Below are 15,238 nucleotides of genomic sequence, written 5' to 3'. Positions count from 1 at the left end.
CTGAAGAAATTGAATGGATCCTGGAGAATGCAGACTACTGCGGACTTCATCCAAATAGTAGCCCCAATCATAGCTACTATGCTAAATATGTCTTCATTGCTAGAACAAATTAATAAAGCTACTGATTTAATGAATGCAATCTTTTTCCATTAGAAGAGAGGATTCATTTATAGGGCCTTTGCTTCAGAGTTTTTGAAGTCTCCTGCCCTGTGTCATAATATAGTCCAAGGACTATAAACATCTGAACATTTAAGAAAAAATTACAGGGACTCATTGCATCAGTGACACCATACTTATTGACAAAATGAACAAGAGGTATCTAGTATGCTGAAGCCCTTGGTGAATACATGATCTGCAGAGGGCGGAAGATAAACCCTATGAATGCTTGAGATTTGTAACTTCTATGAAGTTTTTAGAGATCCAGTCATCAAATGTAATGTCAAAGTAAATTACAAATTACTGCACCATTCATTTCCTACCACAATGAAGGAAGCATAGCACTCTTTGGCTTCTGGAAGTTAGACATTTCATAATAATAGACCAGCCTGTATACTGGGTGATGTAGAAGGCCCCAGCTTTGAGTGAATCCCCAAAAGGGAAGGATTTAGCAACAACCTCAGAGTATGGTGTAAAAGGCATCATTGCTGGAGTCATACTGTCCAGCAGACTCTATGATGTTGGTGCTAAGTGCTGGGAAAAGATGCCAAATGGAGCTATGGCAAGCCCCAGTGGGAGAATTACAACACTGGTTCATGGGATTCTGGAACAAGGCCATGGCCTCTTCCATAAAGAATTATATAGCCTTTGAGAAACTATATTTGACATGTTAATGAGTCCTAGTAGAAATGGAATGCTTTACCATAAGACATAATGTGACCATTCACCTACAACTGCCATTATAAGCTAGATGCCATTGTACTTCCAAATCATGAATTTGGGTTTGCTCAGTTACAGTCCATCGTAAAATAAAAATAATACACCTGGGAATGGGCCTGAGCAGGGCCAGAAGGCATACAAGTAAGCTGCCCAAGAAGTGCCCCACTTTGGACTTGCACTAAGTATGTCACAAACCAGCTGAATGAAAAGGAAAAAGACTGAACTTATTTTGCACATGGGTTAGCTCACTGTGTGTGCAGAGTCCAAACCAGACGTGAATGGACTGCAGGCATGAATTAAGGGACCACTGAGGGCAGCCCGGGTGGCTCAGAGGTTTAGCGCTGCCTCCAGCCCAGGGCTTGATCCTGGAGACCCAGGGTTGAGTCCTGCATCAGGCCTGTGTGGAGCCTGCTTCTCCCTCTGAATCTCTCTCTTTCTGTGTCTCTCATGAATAAATAAATAAGATCTTTAAAAAAAAAAAAGGGTACCACGGAAAGACAGTGGAGAGAATTCTCCCCAACAGCTGATCCAGCCCATCTGATCATCAGCTTTAGGTGAAAGTGACTTGAGATGAGAATATATAGATTCTTAGGCACTACTTTGTCTTGGATTTCTTCATGAGTTTGGCTATACGTTTTGATGTCATAAACTATCTTACATGTATAATATAAAATACAATCTGTTTAGGTTATGCCTTTTTCCTTTTTAATCTTTCTTAGTCATGTACATTGCTCTTTACATCAGAAATTAACTTATCTGATATTAAGACAGTTACTCTTCTTTATTTTTATTATTTTGTTCCTTACTCAATCTTTTCATGTTCAGCCACCCTGAGTCCATTTCATAATATTTCTTTTACAAATGACATACAGTTGTGATTTTTGTTGAGATCTGAACCAAAAATAATTTTCTTTTAATAGAAAAATTTAGTTCATTTACATTTATGAATATATCTCATCGTAGTCCTGATAAATTGGTTTATATTAGGATGGCTGTTCTTAATGAGATTCTTGTTTTTATCTTTTATTAAATGTCACAATTCCTTCCTCCAAAGATTTTGTCAATATAGCAGTTTCATTCTAGCCTGTGGCTGCTGCCAGAGATTCTGAACTTTTCCCCTTTGTAGGTAACATATTTTGCCTGAATGATCATCAAATTTGGGGGGTGGGGGGAGGATATAATAATCTACTATGTTATGCATAGATTATGTGTTGCTTCCTTTTCATTATTACTTATCTTTGGGTGCATTTACTTCTGCAGGGAAAAGATTATTGAAGCAAAGAAGATTGAAGCAACTTCTTCTGAGTTCAGGAAGTACCCTGCCTGGTTTCACAGCAAAGATCTTTGTGGGTGTTGATTTCAACCATAGTTTTCCCTCAATATTCTAGGTTTCTGGTGCTCTTCCTTCAATATCTGAACATTCTCAGTGCCCTTCAGCTAAAACTTAATTTTGTTTATCTTCTTTGTGCCTTAGACTAGATTGGGTTGGGTTTCTTTAATTGCCAATTGCAAGAAAATATATCCAAATTAGACAACATAGACATTTGGAAGGAACAAAGTTGAAGGTTAAAACATCTTAGCTGCTCTTTCAGAAGAGTGGAACAAAAGTTCCAGACCTTTGAATGACGGCATGCTTTCCAGTCGGTTTGAAGTAATTCGCCCTAAGCACCTAATGTATCCCCAAGATCTTGCACAGTATGTGGTACTCGCAGGAAATTAACAGTGAGAAAGTTCCCAAGCCTCAGTCAGCCTCAATTATCCAATATGTGAAATGAGGGAGAGTATAGTAACGCTTATCTTTCAGAACAGGTGGAAGAATTAGACACAATGCACGCAGAACATGGAATGTATGGCGTATTATGTAAAGAATATAAACAGTATCGATTAATAGTAAAATGTTATTAGTAGTGTTATTAATGAACGATTAAATTAAATGTGAATGGCAGCTTCTTAGTGAGAGGTAATTTCTTAAACTGCTTACATTTCTTAAATGATTAAACTGAAAACCATACTATCAGATCATCTAAGACAAACTTCAAATGCTGATGGCCTGAAAAAGAAGCTTTGAAAGTGAAAGGATGAGTCTGGAATTTACAAAATTCAATAATTGGCTCTTGATGGTTCCCACAAATGATTATTTCTAATGCAATTTTTTGAGTAAACGTATAGATGCCATAATAAATGTGGGCTGTAAGAATCAGAGCACTATGTTATTATAGAAAAGTAACAGCTGCGGTCTTTAAATAAAACCCCAGAGACACAATGAGGCTAAAATCAGTCTTATTGGCAGGTACGTGACTCCTCACAAAGACTTCCTTTTTCTTCTTTTTTAAGGTTTGTTTGTTTGTTTGTTTGTTTGTTTTAGAGAGAGTGAGCACAAGTCAGGGGAGGGGCAGAGGGAGACAGAGAATCTCAAGCCAGCTGACTCTATGCTGAGGGCAGAACTCAACACGGGGCTGGATCCCAGGACCTTGAGGTCATGACCTGAGCCAAAATGAAGAGTGGGCCACTTAACTGACTGAGCCACCACTCTTTAGGTGCCCCTCTAAAGAGTTCCTAACTCGGGAGCATTAGGGTGACTATTAGCAAACTAACTCCATACAGAATTTTAAATTTCATTATAAATTACTAATCACACATACACACATAAAAATTTGCCTGAATTGACCTATTAATCTCAGGTTGAAAAATTAATGTTAAAGTTTCTATAAGGCAGGGAATTCTACAGTTTCTGGGTAGGTTAAAGAATATGATAAAATCCATTATTTTCATCAATCTCCCAAACTAATCGGAGGGAGACACAAGTGATAATTCTTTCCAATCTCCCAAGCCCATCCTTCCAGCAAGTTATTACACATCTAGCCTGATATAGCTGTGTGCTTTAAGCACATAGTATCCAATGAAAAATAAATTATATTCCCCAGTAATATCTCTAATTCTCCATAACTTACTAACACTAACCAGCTAATCAGTATAGGAATAAGCATTTCAGAAATGCAGAATTTCAACCCGGGTAGTTTTTCCTATATATATCCACTATGTTTTGTTTTATACTGAGAGAGAATCAACTACATAACGAGATTTTTGTAATCCTATTTCTCATTATTTTTACTTGCTTCCTTTCTCTTAAAGATATTTTGTATTATAAATAAAAATGTTAACTCTGTCTAACTGTAATTAAGGATGAAGTTCAAAGAATGTGTTGGCAGTCTCCGAGTACAATGAACTATTGGAAGCCTGTGCTGGCAAATACTATTTTGTGTGCTAGAATGAAAACCCAAAAGCATAAGCCAAGCTCAGAGGGCCTAGGGGCTGGCAAGATAAAATAACAGCAAGCCTACTTAGAAAATGGTATCACCAAAACTTGAATGGCTCCTTGTGGTATAAAGCATTAGTTAAAGCCAAGAAATACAGTTGGAACAATACAGTATCCTTGTGGCCCTCTGATACTTTTAAACACTACAGGGACCATGACAGAAATATAATGCCCTCATCATTGACTCCACTCCCACTTTTGCTTTGGAAATAATTTTCCAAAGGAGGGTTCCCCTGCCAGTGCATTAAAGCCCATTTAACCACACACAGACCAAACTCTCTATCCACTGTGACTTAATTCTTGGTCATCATTTTTCCTAAAAGAAGGTATCAATCAGCACCTATGATGTAATGTTTTTATTCACTAAAACTATTCTTAATTGCACTCACTACAATGTATCTTGCACAACCATTGCCAAATTTCTAAATTTAAAAGATGAAACTCTTTTATTCACATAGGAAATCTTTTAAAACTTCTCCTCTCTTTAGGTTCAACACTAATGAGGACCTCCTAGGTGTCAGAGTCAGCTGAACAGCTCTACATTCACTGTGGCATATCTGTTAGATTTTGGATTTCAGACACATATCATGTCCCCTTATATGAAATTAGGTAACATAAGAGGCAAAATATATCTGTGTGGGTTATATAATCTCATCAACATCGTTAAAAATAACTACCATAACAACAATATTTATATATTAATTTTTACCTACTGATCATTATCCATCATTTGGTGGATACTGTGTTCTCAAAATATATCTGATTCAGGTTTCTTATCACTGTCACATTCAGAAAATAAAAATAATATATAATGGTCCAGGGACACAATTGTTGATTTAACTTAATAATAATACATTATTTTTGAAAGCAATAAACAACATATGATAAAAAGCTACAGTAAAGGCATATTTTATGTAAGTTCACAAATATAAATTCGAAATGAGAAAATATATGAAAAATTAAACACATACCTCAAAACGCAATAAAATTCTTATCCCTGTATTTTTTTAAAAGGTAGAGAGTAGTCCTCACAGATAACAAGATTAGTTTGAGATCATGTGTCAGCCATTTAAATATTATATTATAAAAACTTATATGACTAATATTATAAAATTAGTTATCAATCAGATAACTAATTCTAATACTAATTAGAATTAATTAATTAATTCTAATTAATACTATTTCTACTAAATAGAAATCTTCACATTTTATTGTGATGATTTAATCTTCTTAGCAATTACCTAGATTAAAACTTGTATAATAGTAAAATTAGTTTATATAAAGTTTTAGAATTTATAGATCATGATCATACACATTCCCTCATTAAATTATCACATCAAGAGTGTGCATATTAATGCCACTTTGATTTTACACCAAAGTGAGCCATCCAAGGGCCCACCAACAGTTGGTAATGGAGAAGGAAATTAAAACCAGGTCGTCTAGCTTCAGGACATTTTTGTTAACCTCTGATGCTTCTGCATGCAATTGCCATCTAATTCCCTTTTATAACTGTGCATTTCTCCTCATGAACACTGAAAACAAGGTGGCATTTAAAAGAAAAACAAAACACTTTGAAGTTAGGAATACCTGGGTGGCTCATGGTTGAGTGTCTGCCTTCAGCTCAGGTCATGATCTTGAGGTCCTGGGATGGAGTCCAGCATCGGGCTCCCGGTAGGGAGCCTGCTTCTCCCTCTGCCTATGTCTCTGACTCTCTCTCTCTCTCTCTGTCTCTTGTGAATAAATACAATTTATTCAATTTTTAAAAACAAACAAAAGAACACCTTGAAGTCAGACAACCAGGTTCAAATCACACTTATGCCACTTGTATGGCTCTGAACAGGCTATATAACTTCATCTTATGATGCCCAGGTTTCTTGTCTGTAAATAGAGATAGAGTAACCACCTTCTGGAGATGGGGACTTAAGTAAGAGTCATAAAGCAGTTATCCTATTATAAGTCCTCACAATTTGTGAATTCTACCCATTTCCTTTCTACAAGTGTGTTTTGACATTGAAAAGTTTTTATTTGTTAATTTTTTAAAATTTATTTTTTATTTCAGAGAAGAGGAGGAAGAGGGAAAGAATCATCAAGCAGACTCACTGCTAAGCGCAGAGCCTAACACATGGCTCAATATCAGGACCCTGAGATCATGACCTGAGTTGAAACCAAGAGCAAGATGCTTAACTAACAGAGCCCATCCACACACCCCATACTGAAAAGTTTTTAAATTAAAATCATGATTTTATTCAAATGTAATATATGGTTTCATTTTCCCTCAATTTTATTCTCATTATGTTTTAAAGTAAAACAAGTAACAACAAAGGGAAAAAAATCTTCAAGAACAGAACATAGGAAAGAATTGTGCAAAAATTAAAAAAAAATTGTAGAGTGGAGTGAGAGATAAAGAATAAAAACTCCTAGTTAAGGGATCCCTGGGTGGCTCAGTGGTTTAGCGCCAGCCTTTGGCCCAGGGCGTGATCCTGGAGTCCAGGGATCAAGTCCCACATCAGGCTCCCTGCATGGAGCCTGCTTCTCCTTCTGCCTGTGTCTCTGCGTTTCTCTCTCTGTCTCTCATGAATAAATAAATAAAATCTTTAAAAAAATAAAATAAAAAAAAAACCTCCTAGTTAAGGGATATGTTTTATTTGTCCACTGAGGACACAGATTTGAATCTTCCATTTCATCATGAAAGAGTCTCTCAATCGAGTTTCTCTCAGACTCCTTGTTCTTATTGCTGACACTGAATTATAAAACAAGGGGCAGATAAGTGTGTGGAATTCTCATGTTCCAGAAGAATCTCGAAGTGTTTCTTGACATGAAGCAAATTTCATTAGTGTCACCTCACATACATAATTAGTTCTTAGTGACCATTCAGGGGAAGCAATGCAGTGTAGCCAGATAACTGGAACTAATGTATTAAGGAAGACCAAGTACAAGAACTCAGAACAGTATGCCAAGAACAAATGAGGGCAAGGACTCTTCAGTGGCTTCTCTGCAGGTTGCTGACTTGGAGTGATACTGAAGACGGTGCTCACAGAAAAGGTGCTAAGGAAAGGTCAAAACTTGGTGGCCAGCAAAGTGAGACATTTGGATTTCTATGAAAGGGCAAGGTTTCTTCATCATCCTCTGACCTTTGCTTTAGTGAGAAGCTTCTGTGAAGGTTTAGAATGTGAGTCTAGATGAGTCAAACAACAAAGGAAGCTTTTAGTAAGAATTAGAGAATGTGTATCAAAGTAGCGGAAATAAAAATATCAGCTAAGCATCAGATGCTCTCTTAAGCACTCCTAAAATAATCAAACGAAAAACTTCTCTGACCACTCTGCTAGCAAATTTTAATTCATTGTATCTCATGCCACACACTTTCTTTATGAAGTTAGTTTCTAAATCCTCTGCTGCTTTTAAATATATATATTTTCTATCCCTTCCTGTCCCTGTAGTCTCACTATACCTACCTACCCTTACCCAGACTGTCACGACACCAGACCAAAATTACTAGCCCTACCCCATCTTCCCTGCTGATAGTGGCCCCTCCTCGTAATCCCCAAAGCCCAGTGCTGTCAGTTTCTAAATCTATGGAGAATTACTTGTGAAAACCAGTTTATTTTCCAGCTTTCCCCCCTTACTCAAAAAATGCCTCAGTTACCACTCATTCAGCTTCTTAACAGTTTCAAAAATACATTGCTGTTGTCTTACTTACTTTTTCTCTCCTCCAATCATTCATTCACCAGACTTTTATTTTGTACCTCTTATTTTCAAAACACTGTTCCCATATAGTTCATAGTGTTAGTGTTAACTCATGTAAAGAAGCTAAGGCAGTCATATGGTCACTTTGGTACAGATTTTAAAAGTCTTATAAACCATACTTTTTTTTTTTTTTTTTGAAGATACTAACTGAATTTACAAGGGACATGGCTTCTGGTGGAGGGCATCAGGGAAAATGTTGCAGAAAATGTGCATCTGACCTGCACCATGAGAAAGATAGGATTCCTCTGTGAGGATTACTATCTACTCTGGTCTAGCTCTTTCCATGTAATCTGTATACCCTTTGCTAGAATATAATGGATGTGAACACATTTTTTTTTTTTTGGAACTAATACCATATAGTTTCAAATTCTGCCTCTGCTACTAGTTTATATAATCACAGACATATTACCTAAGCTCTCAGTGCCCGAGTTTCCTTTCCTGTAAAGTGAAGATGAAAATATTTACCAAATAGTGTTGCCATATATATTACATTGTTAATGCACATCCAAGTCTTTATGGCCCAGCATACAGCTCTCAAAACATGTTAGGTATTTTTCGTGTTCAAAATTCTATTGCCTACTGCATTGCATTCTCAGTTTTTGTCCTGTTTTTAAGCTTCCATCTCTAACTTGCCACTCTCCCTTTGTTCTGGAATACTCTGGCCCATAGCCTCCCTTTTAGCCACATCTCCCCTTGCTCTCCTAACAATTTTAGCCTCCAGAAGTATTCACAACAATAGGCAATGTTCTATGTTGTTAGTTATTTTGGGGGTCCTGCTGTTCCCTGGGCTTGGAGTGACTATCCCTGCTCTTTTTCTGGTGACAAATTCAACCTCCAAATCCCACTATAGACATCATCTAAACTGCTCAGTCTTCACCTATCCCCATCTCTTTTGTCCCCAGATTTGCTTTCTCCCTCTTCTGCGTTTCCTCTATATCATATCCCCTTACATCATAAATATTTGTTTATATTTCCATTGAACCTGGTTAATTGTCCATATGTATATTCCATAGGAAATACTCAACGGGTATTTGTTGTCTTAGAACAGTAGATACTCAATGTAGTTTTATTGATTGGCTTACAAATAAACAATGGAGGCTTATGATTTTAAAGCACAAAAAAAAATAGAATAATTGGATTTCAAAGATGTAAAGTAAGTGAGAAAATTTTTCTTTTAGATTTTATATCCAAAAATACTATGTTACTTGCTCAAGGAAAGAAGAATGGTAACATCAGGTATGAGGTATTGAGTACTATGCTCAGGCTCTTTGCTAAGGATTTTATGTGCTTCACCTTAGTTTCCTTGACAACTCTCTAAGTAGATGGTGTTACCATATCAACTTTATAGTTCTCATGACTTCCCCAAACCCACCATTTCCGAGGAAACTGGAATAAAATGGGTACATAGGTTTGGTAGGGCTCACTTGACAAAGTACCAAAAAACTGGGTGGCCTAAACAACAGAAATGTGTTGCCTCACAATTCTGGAGGCTAGAAGTTCGAGATCAATGCATCAGGAGGGTTGGTTTCTACTGAATGTTATAAAGGAGAATCCTCAAGGGAGATAAATTCCTATCTCCTAATTTTTGCAGGGAGGTAGGAGCCTAACTCTGGGTGGGGCCTTGTTCCAAGCAAAAACTACCTGCTGTCATAAAGATATAAGAAGTTTGTTTTCCTTCTAGAAAAAGCCAACTCGCTAACACAGACGGTCACCTCAATAACCAGGTAGAGTTAGCAGAAACTCTGTGTGATGAAAGCTAATGTCAAGTCCTCCTACTTGATTAGTCATTGTTCATCTTGAAAACTGCATGTGCACCCATTGCACGTGTGTGCAATAGGGTAGGTCTGCTTGGTTATACAAAAGGGTGAGGGTTTCTTTCTCTTTATTCAATCTCTTAGAGGATTGTCTGTGATGCACATCACATTTTAGTTTAGATCACATTCAATAATAAAACTGTTTTCATACTACCTCTGTGGAAAGGGTTCTTGAACTGGGAGGAAAGTTTCCTTTAAATTCTATTTCCCCAACTCTACCTCTGTGTCCAAATTTCCTCTTTCTATAAAAACATCAGTCATATTGGATTAGGGCTCACACTAATCACCTCATCTTAACTACATCTTCAGTGACCTTATTTCCAAGTGAGGTCACAGTGTGACATACTGGGGGTTACAACTTCAACACATGATTTGGAGGAAAGGGAAACAATTCAACCCACAAAAGAATAACTAGTTTATCCCAAGCTTAATTAGTAAGTGAAAGAACCAAAGTATATGAACCACGCATATCTCATACCAGTACTTTGAAGAGCTGTATGTACTTATTCCAAGTGCTTTTCTCACTGTGTAAAAACCCACAAATAAAATGACCGAATTTCACATAAGAGCAGACTCACTTAAAATGAACTGCAATCCCAGGCTAAAGCTTCCTAATTGGTATTTTACTGATGAAGAAATGCTATTTATCTCTCATTCTTTTGCTCTCAGACTCTCAAAGAGCTAGATCATCAGTGGAAGCAGCTTCAAACACAAAATACATTTTTAAATCTTTTAATATGAATTTAAGATGACACTACATGAAAGTGCTTTAGAAAAACAGCAAGTTTTTGTTTCCTTTGTTTATTTTTCAGAAAAATAATGGCCTGGTAAATTGTATATGGGTTCACAATCTTGTGATTATAGGTATAATTTTTTACTAGCCTGAGACTTTAATAGGAAGAAGAAAACAAAGGCAAAGAGCTCCCTGCTTCCCAGTCACAGCCTCTCTTTCAAGTCCAATGATCTCCTTTTTGCCTTTTCAGTTGTTTTAAAAGTCCTGAGACTCTTTTATTATAGCATCTCTGCCATACAAAACCATCTGAAAGTGAATTATTTCTAATTCTTAGTAAGACTCCCAAATGAAAAAAAGTGTGTGTATGGGCTTTATTGTTGCATTTCATCTATTCTAGGACCAGACTTCACTGCTAGCTTCTTTATTGGTACAGGAGAGGTTTATTGCATAATTCATAGCTCGTTAATGATCTGGCAACCAACAAAACTCTTAAGGTGCTACAAAAATAGCCATGTCCACTAAACAGGGAGATTAATTACACTTGGATGCTGTGAACAACTGTGCAAGGAAAACAGGTAGACCCAGGAAGAACATGCTTAAGCAAAGAAACTAAATTCACAATTCTATCTTCTTTGTTAGAAGAGAATTTTCTCTTAAGTGTTTTCTTACTTAGGGTAATCTAAGAAGCACAGTATTTTCCATGCATTACATAAGTGCAGAAATACTTACTTGATAATAAATAGCTCTCTACATGAAAATATAAGTCTTCTATTTCTGTCTATGGAAATAAAATTGTGAGCATGCTCTAATTAATTTGGATGATTGGATAGATCACCATTTAAAATATGACATCAGTAAAGTCCATCACCTGTTATAAATATAAATAATATAAATAATTAAACATAAATAATATTTACTATATATTATATATATATTATATATAGTAGCAAACAGCTTCATGAGGCAAATTTATATGTTTCAATTTTTAGCCATTTCTTCTGGGCCCTTCAACCTAAGTATTTCATTTTTCATAGAAATGGATATAATGATTTCACCGGCTTTCTATAATATTCTTCCTACCAGTGCAAGTTCATCCCAGCATAGATGATACTGCTTGCATGGACTATTGGGCAATCAATCTCAGATCACTCTCTGTACCACCGGGTCTTACCCTGTTTCTGTGGTAATTTTCTCCAGCTGTGTTGCTGATGCAGGTAATATAGCAAGCATTTATAAAATATTTGAAATCTTTCTTTCTTAGTTGAAGTCATGTTCAGAGCTTCCTCCAAGTCAACTCTGGGGACCTTTGACACATTGTGTACTTTCTAAAATAATTTAGAAGTGCTGTTTTTTTTTTTTTTTTAAGTAAGTTGGAGGACTTAGAGAAAAAAAGAAAAAAAGCTGATTGTTTCAGTTACATTTAGACACCTACACAGGCCATACATACTAGGTTTGCAAAGCAGAAAACCATGAAGTAATGTCTGAAACTTTTTTTCCTAAGAGAAGCATTGTGGCTTTCTAAGTAGCCTTTCTCTTTCAAATCCTTTAAGTTGACATCTTAAATATCTTCCCATTGCATGTCTTTGATGGAAGTCTATATGGATCTGTCCCAACAGTAATTCTTCAAGCTATGTCTCATCATGCCAATTCAAGAAGCTTGCAGCCACACCAAGCTAATTTCCTTATAATACTTACATATAGACTACTTGTTGTTTCCTTTCAGCTATTTATTGTGGGGCCCTTACCATCTACTACCTATAACCCCTTCCTTTTGCTTGATGACCTTTTAAATTCCTTAATACTTAAAAAAGTCACATTTTCTCCATATTGCCATGTTAATATATTTCTTCTCTGCATTCCTACAGAATAGAAGGTAAGAGAAGGAAGAAATGTAGTTGATATTGTAGAAGAACACCCCATTTTATAGGAAAAGATTCTGAGCTGTGTCCATGACTCATTGGTATGAATCATGATTTAAGAAGACTTTCAAATCCCTCAAGAATCCTCCAGGATAAAAAAATCCAATGTTATAATTATATTAGGTCTTAAAGGCCAAGAAATAGCACTTATGTAGCTTTTGTTCAACCATATAGTTGATCAACCAATAAATATAGAATGAAAACCTACTATTTACTGGTACTGTATCAAGAGCTATAGGAAATACAGAGAAGTATATATCTGATGTCTTTCCTCCAGACGTTTGCAGGTTATTTGACAGAAAAAAAGAATAACTAATGTAAAATGTGAAAAGAATTATAAGAATGAAGGTGGAAGGCCACTGTAGTCCAGAAAAAAGCCTTCATAGAGGAGAGGGACCCAAATGGGTCTTGAATTACGGATTGAAAATGGCCAGATAATGAGAAAATAGTAATAGTAATAATGAAGACATGAAAATGGCAAAGTATAAAGTCTGCTTCAAGGAAATACCTGTTTTATTTATGTATGTATTTATCTATTTATTTATAGATTTTATTTATTTATTCATGAGAGACACAGAGAGAGGCAGAGACATAGGCAGAGGGAGAAGCAGGCTCCTCACAGGGAGCCTGCTGAAGAAAATACCTATTTTAAAGTTAATACCAACAAGTAGAAAATAATAGGTTTTAAAAGTTATCCATCAGGGGATCATTGGGTGGCTCAGCGGTTTGGCACCCGCCTTCGGCCCAGGGCGTGATCCTAGAGTCCCGGGATAGAGTCCCACATCAGGCTTCCTGCATGGAGCCTGCTTCTCCTATGTCTGTGTCTCTGCCTCTCTCTCTCTATCTGTGTCTCTCATGAATAAATAAATAAAATCTTAAAAAAAAAAAAAAAGTTAGCCATCAGTTCCACCGTGAAGTGGCTTCAATTCCAGTTTTAGAAGCCTAGTCTTAATCTTGAGAATGGACAATATGATGTGGGAAATGAACCATTAAATTTTTGAATAAAATAATATGGCCAGAAGGAAATCATGATTTGGGAGGTATTAACACGTATAAATATCTAGAGCTAATTGTTGCAGAAAGAGATTGTACATAATATGATGATAATTTCTGGTGATAACCCAGAGTAAGAGGACAGTAAGGGTAGGAAATCTTAAGAAAACAATCAAAACAAGATAATAATAATAGGGGCTTATGTAAGATAAATGATCTTTGCATGATATTATGCATACAGTATGTTTCCCCAACTTTTTTGATAACAAGGTTAATAAATAAGCTTCAGTCAAAATGACAGTTCAAGGAAGTTATATCAAGAGAGGTTCCTTTGCATTAGTTGTAATTGTGTCTGATGTTTACAGAACATTAGAGTAGACCTTTGCCCAACAGGAATATCATACTTCATCTTAGGCAGGGTTGGATTTACCTAAAATGGCTCTGGGCATATAGTAGTCACTACGTTCTTAACAGCGGCAATGGCAATTTCCTTTGTGTGTCCTATGCAGTTAAATTTTCTAAATCTATTATTAGTTGGAATAATACTATCAAAATCCAGAGTCGTTCAAGAGGATTAAATGGTATAATGAAAATAGTCCAATTAGCCCACTGCCAGAAACAGAATATTTATCCAATAATAGTAGGTTGTCTGTTTTGTACAGAGAAAATAAAGGAACCGATACTGAACATTGAAAAAAAGAATTACAAACGGTGAATGTCTTTAGGAAGTAGAAGACAACTCAGATAACAATAAGTCTATAGGAGCTGATTTAGAGGTATGCACGGTGCAGAGCTCTCCCTATTAAAACTGAAAGCTGTACACTATACAGTTTAGATATACATCATGATTAGGTTAAAAATACTTAAAGATAGTTTGATACCATCATTTATCGATTCCTTTATTTGTATAAGCACACTCACAGGATAATAACAATAACACTGTACAATTTAGGACAGTTAGGGTTTTTATATTTTCTTAGTGTAATTTTGATTTCTACTTTTAGGAGTCCAAGCTGCCTACAGACAGTTCCATGATTGGTACACACAGAAGCACTTGCACATATATTTTAATAATGTTATACCATGTAGATATAAAATAAAAATGATAACTTGCTGATATTAGCAGTTTTAAGAAGCTATAGCATGAATTTAAGAGAAACCAAGACATATACCTTTAGAGACAGCATGCTCTTATCTACTCCTATTGATAGAATGGTAGGAAGAGACAGTGGATTTCATCTAAGAGCTTTCACTTAGCCAAATGGTTAATAAACTTGAGAGAGTATATAATGCAATAATAATTATACAGTTTATGGTAGGTAAAACATATAAATGAGGTACTATAAATATGCCTAATATTTTCTCAACACCTTAAAAATATGACAAAAATATTAAAGTAATTGTCATGTTATGTCTTTAACTTACATTCCGCGTTCTAGTGAGAAGATCGTGAAAACATTGAAATAGATTCAAAGTATTAGTAGTGCTGAAACTCTTGGGCAGAGTGTAAAATAGTACTTATAATTATGGACTTTGGAGTAGGTAGGTGTGGGTCTAAGTCCCAGGTATGCCATTTACTAACTCCATTACCTTAGGCAAATAAATGGTATGCTTTCACCTTGCATCATGTTAGCATTGTAATTGATGTTATAAGAATGATTATTTTAATTAAAAACGAAACACTAAAGCAATACCATCATGATTATGTACCATTTTCTGTAATCTCTAATCAATGCAGTAACATATGAAATGCAAATGAGATAATAACTAATACAAATCAACAGAAAGTAGAAGAATACAAGAGTTGCCAGGCAAATCAATTGGACTATAGTCCTCCAAAAGG

This window comes from Canis lupus, chromosome 13 (genome assembly GCF_011100685.1).
Source record: "Canis lupus familiaris isolate Mischka breed German Shepherd chromosome 13, alternate assembly UU_Cfam_GSD_1.0, whole genome shotgun sequence".
Classification (NCBI taxonomy): domain Eukaryota; kingdom Metazoa; phylum Chordata; class Mammalia; order Carnivora; family Canidae; genus Canis; species Canis lupus.
The sequence above is the reverse complement of the archived record's forward strand: the minus strand, read 5'-3'. Positions refer to the sequence as shown.